Consider the following 5,701-nt stretch of genomic DNA (forward strand, 5'->3'; position numbering starts at 1 on the left):
GCCCTAATTAGTGGTGGGCAGGAAATCGCGTATGTTAGAAATCACAGTGATTGAGAAGTCACAGATATCACAGTAACAACTTTACAAAATCTAACTGCGATTTCAGTCACAGTTAGCAGTCGCAAGTAGCATTTCACAGTAAACGCCGAATTCCATACTGCTTTCTGCGATTTCAGTGACAAATCGCAACTAAGAGTCGCAAGTAGCATCTAAAAAGCGCAGTTAACAGTGCCAACTATTGGCCGAAGTTTGTACTACGCTCACCTCTGCGACACGCTATCGAGTCTAACTGCGATTTCCGTGACAAATCGCAACTAAGAGTCGCAAGTAGCAACTAAAAAGCGCAGTTAACAGTGCCATCTGTTGGCTAAAGTTCGTACTACGCTCATATCTGCAACACGCTATCGAGACTAACTGCGATTTCTGTAACAAATCGCAACTAAGGCTGGGTTTACACTAGCAAGTCGCTTGCAGAAATTATTTCTGCAAGTTATTGCGATCCGCTTGCAGCTGTGTTTACACTACAACGCAAGAATTAAGCAAGATTCTTCCGCAAGTTCTTTGGCAAGAAACTTGCGTCAACAAGTTGCAGATACTGTTTACATATGCTTTCAGTACCACTACGAGTGTCTGCCGAAGTATAAAATGACAAGTAGGCGTGTGAGATATGCTGCAGCTCTTGTAATTGTAATGAGATAATGAGAAGATCGTAATATGGTGCCTATAATAACCTTTTGCAAGAACTTAGTATCGAGAACATGGATACTTTTGAAAACTTTTGCAGAATGTCCTCAAATGATCTGGCGTGTCTGTTGACGTTAATAGCTCCCGTCATATCAAAACGAGACACAAAGTTCCGTACTGCTATTTCAGCAAAGGAACGTTTGCTTGTCGCTGTACGATTTATAGCTACAGGTGAGCTACAAATGAAATAGTCCTTTTTGTTTATTTGTATGAAACATGCAACCAAAACAAGTTTAAATTTTGAAATCTTTTCTTTGTAGGAGACTCATACATGTATGCTGATTTACTTGTTTCGTATTCCGGTCAGCACGATTTCTCTGATCGTACGTGACGTATGTAGAGCCATTTTTGACGTATTGAAGGGAAAATTATTTGAAGGTATGTGAAAACACCACGATGAAACTAAATTTTTATTGAAATAAACTGCATTTTACTGAATGATATACTTATAAATTTTTTTCTAATGCTCATAAAATGGAAAGTGACTAGCTAATTAAATAGAACATGTAATAATTACACATCATCTGTTTCTAGACCCCTGAAACAACAAGCGAGTGGATGCATGTGGCAAAGGGGTTTGAAGAGAACTGGAACTTTCCACACTGCATTTGGGCATTGGATGGGAAGCATATTGTGATGCAAGCTCCAAAAGACAGTGGAAGCTATTATTATAATTATAAACATTGCCACAGTGTTGTATTATTGGCACTTGTAGATGCCAGTTACAAGTTGTTATACATGGATGTAGGCTGCAATGGAAGAGTTTCAGATGGTGGTGTATTCATTACCTGTTTCTTATCTTCAGCCTTGGAGCAAGGGCGTCTTGACATTCCTCTGCCCAAACCACTTCCTGGCAGAGAAAAGGACAACCCCCCTATGTAATCATGGCAGATGGCATTTCCAATGAGGTCATATTTAATGAAGCCCTATCCATTCCATAACCGACCGGGTCCCAACCAAGTTTTTAATTACAGGTTATCGAGGGCCAGAAGAGTTGTGGAAATTTTTTTGGTCACATTGCACAACGTTTTAGGATATTGAGGCGTCCATTGTTGCTAGGTCCTGAAAAAACCGTGACAATAGTTTCAGCTATATGTGCCCTACACAATTTCTTAATGGATAGAAAAGATGGCAATTATGCAAACCGAAGTAATTTTGATGTAGAGGATGTACAGAATGGTGAGGTAACAGGAGCCTCATGGAGGAATGAAGAGCAGGGAACACACAATTTAATCCCCATTCAAACAGGACAATGTAATAGAAATTCTCATGATACTAGAGCAATTCGTGAAGAATTCATGAATTACTTTGTATCGCCATTAGGTGAAGTACCTTGGCAGTACAGATACATTTAAAATGTGAACTGTAGACTTGGAAAATATACTTGCTGCCTGGGACTTAACATTTATATCCTTACCATTAAGTTCAATAGTGATGTTCTTTTCTGTGGCTGGCTGTCCCAGCACTCATTTCACTACAATACATATGGCCCTATGCATGTTTTCGGAGTTACTGATTTCTAAAATTACATACATGTTCCTGGACTTTATAGTAAAGTTTCTCAGTAATTTTGAGTATTTTTTTTAACGTGCAATTTACTGCAATACCAGTTGAACACTTATTTACCTAATGTTAAATTGCAAAGATTAACTGCAGTGAAAAGAAGTATAAACCCTATCAATATCTACAAAGAAGCCTGTTAGTAAGTAGTGAAATTCAGTTTAAGATCAGAATTGGAGCTTGCACTACTTGACCAAAGATGTGCATAATTATGTTCCACATGGCCATAATGTATGGGCACTCAATGTAAATACAGCTGCACAGAAGATAGTTCATGTGTATGGTATTTGATGCAGTAGGATATTCTATGAAATCAACTATTAATGAATAATATATTTACAAATTAACAATTACGATGAACAAACAAGGAATCGTCTATATTTTGGTTTTTTTACAGAACTTATCTTACCTTTCTGTAATACCTTTAAATTGTGAACTGTGTGTTCTGTATGCTTATTCCATTCCAACCCTTAACACATTTTTAGAGGCAGGAGAATATTCATTCATATTCCATTTACATTATGGCACTCTTGTCTTGTATAAAATCTCACATTTAGATAACTGTATATTATTTTATTCGTAGAAATTGTAGATGTAATCAGTGACAGTACAAAGTAACAGAATGGCACTGGCCCAACTGCATTTAAGTTATTTGAGGAATCAAAATGTAAACAGGTTCCTCCAACATTACTGCAAATTGGTATTCACAATACTTGGTAATTTATGTTCACTATTTTGTTCTGGATGGTAGCAATATGTAGGCAATGTTTTTTATTGGAGGGTAACATGGGAAATGGCAGCAAATATGTCCGATAGACTATATTTGACATGCAACCAAACATTTCAATTTTGAAATAAACTATAGTCTGCACAATACAATTTACACAAGGAGCTGTGGAGGCCAAGAAAGGATTACAACCCACCTTTGAGTTTCTTTACAAAAATTCTTTCCTTAATTGCAGTTTTGAAAATAACTGTTTTGCATATAACTTTCACTAGGAGATCCAGGTCAGGTTAGGAATTGAAACCCACTTTGTTTCTCTACAAAAATTCTTTCTTCGTTGCAATTTTGAAATATTTTGCACAGTACAATTACAGTTTCCACAAAGAGTTGTGTAGGCCAAGAAACTAAGCACAACCTACCATTCAGTTTCTTTATGAATTGTCTTTCACTTGTTATTAATATAATCTTACATTTGTGGCTAATTATTTTGGCACAGAATTTGAATACAACAACTTCTCATACAGTCAGTGTTAGTGTACCACATTTAACTTTCTAGCTAATAATCATACAGATTTAGTAAGAGTTTACTGTTCCTACATGTCAAACATTTAAAAAAATCAATTTCTGAAGATGTTATTTGTAAGACCTTAACAAAGCCCAAAATGTACACATTCCAGTGAGCCTAAATTCACCAATCATTACAGGTTTACTGAGCCATTTTTTAAGGTTGTTGAATGAACACTACATTCTGAAAATAAAGTAATGTTCTATTTCGGTGTCATACAGATATTCTATTATCATTATTCTATGTTTATAAAATCTGTTACATTAAGTATGCATTGACTGGCAGCACTTTTCTCTCTCACTGGCGAAACTGGAGCGGATGACATTTCTGCACTGTCAATCTTGCTTATTTCAATGATGTTTTTCAGAATCATTGTTTTCAGTTTGTTTGCATTTTTTTTCATTCTTTAGTGACTGCAGCTCACTAGCCACATAATCTCCAAAGGTTTGGAAACCATCAATTTCCTGGCCCAGAATTTTTTCTGCCTTTTCAATGAGCCCATTACCAATTCCTTTAGTCTCCTTTCTTTTTCGTTTCTTCCCATCATTAGCAACAGGCACATCATCTCCTGTAACAATTTCTTCTTCCTGCAAAAAATAACAAAACTGAATATAACAGCAGGTCAAGGAATACAAGGGGCAAACAAAAGGAACATAACTAAGTTTCCATACAGTGTTGATAGACTTCATTGGAAGCATATTGCTCAAACTACAACCAATAGACAGGTGAGGTTATTACAATTTAAGTTTACAATGTAAAATGTGACTAATACATATTAATTATACCATTTTGTACTATCTGTGTTAATGTTATGCGAGAACAACTATTGTGTATTAAAGTAACAGTCAGCAATCAAAAGATTGTTTTGAACATCACAGGGCTTTACAAGCCCTGGTTCTGTTGGTGGTGGTATTATGAAAATAATTTGTTTACATTCCCAAAAACTGGATCTACTCAATACTATGCCTAATGATCTTACTGCAAATGTTTACCTTTGCATACATTCCACATGAGAAACAAATTTGCAGAGACTAATATAGTTAGTTTCATGTTACGTGGATTATTTAGCATGATAAATTGTAACAATGTGGAAGGAGTCATTATACATAGCAAATTAATTTGTGAACATGTCTACATGCTGAACATTTATAAGGCACATATATTTTTTATATCCATAAAAGTTTAGAACATACAAACTAGTTATTGCCCACCACTTACTGCACATCACAGTAAAAGAAATTCTACGGAAAAGGAGTTGTCAAAGAGAAACGTTTTCAGTTTCTTTTGAATTTTTTTACTTAGTTATCTGTCAGACACTTCATATCACTGTGTAAGTAGTCAAAACTTTTAGATACAACATGGTGCACTGTAGAGTAATGAATGTAATTTCACTAAGGCGTAAATATACTGTGAAGTAGTAGTCAGAATACCCAATACCTTAAACTGGTGTCTACGGGATGATTGTGGGTGAGCATCACAAATTATACTTACAGCACGCTTTTGGACAATGAAGACTTTCGTACTTAGATATGAGTTGCTCCCAGAACACTATTTCATATAAAACTGTATGAAAATACGTCAACTTATTGATTTGTATCTCCCAATGACTAAGTTCAAATGTGGATGAACTGAGTTGTTTTAGGAATCCAAAACGTGCTTTTTCCAGTTTTAATTTTCATCAATATGGACACCTAAGAATTTTGAAGTTTCCACCCAATTCATTATTTCCTCACAATCTATTAACTTACCACTGGTGTGATACACACCTGGACGTGCAGGACTGATTTTTTTTTTCTTTTTAAATTGAGGGTGGGACCATTTGCAGAAAATCAGGCAATGATACTTTTAAGAACTCTGTTTACCAATTCTTTTGTTGAAGAATGCTTGGATTGATTACAATACTAGTGTCATCAACAAAAAGAACTAATTCTGCTTTTTGGATATTAGCTGGAAGGTCATTCACCTACATGAGGAACTATAATGCTGGAAGGAGATAAGTGTTGTGCTGAAGCATTCAGTAGAGAAATACTTAATTATTGGGCTCTGAACAGTGATATTATGCTAGACAATCATTACGTGTTATAAGAAGCCTTTAAAAAATATAAACC

At 35.5% G+C, this 5,701-nt stretch overlaps 1 long non-coding RNA gene across 1 annotated transcript; it reads left to right on the forward strand.

Annotated features, from left to right (window-relative positions):
* Window positions 1-390: 390 nt before the first annotated feature.
* Window positions 391-3,809, forward strand: LOC126267406 (uncharacterized). Its single transcript, XR_007549002.1, has 3 exons — window positions 391-915; window positions 1,005-1,122; window positions 1,279-3,809. It is a non-coding gene; the product is annotated as an uncharacterized LOC126267406 (long non-coding RNA).
* The last annotated feature ends 1,892 nt before the right edge of the window (window positions 3,810-5,701 follow it).

The sequence above is a fragment of the Schistocerca gregaria genome, chromosome 4 (genome assembly GCF_023897955.1).
Source record: "Schistocerca gregaria isolate iqSchGreg1 chromosome 4, iqSchGreg1.2, whole genome shotgun sequence".
NCBI classification, from domain to species: domain Eukaryota; kingdom Metazoa; phylum Arthropoda; class Insecta; order Orthoptera; family Acrididae; genus Schistocerca; species Schistocerca gregaria.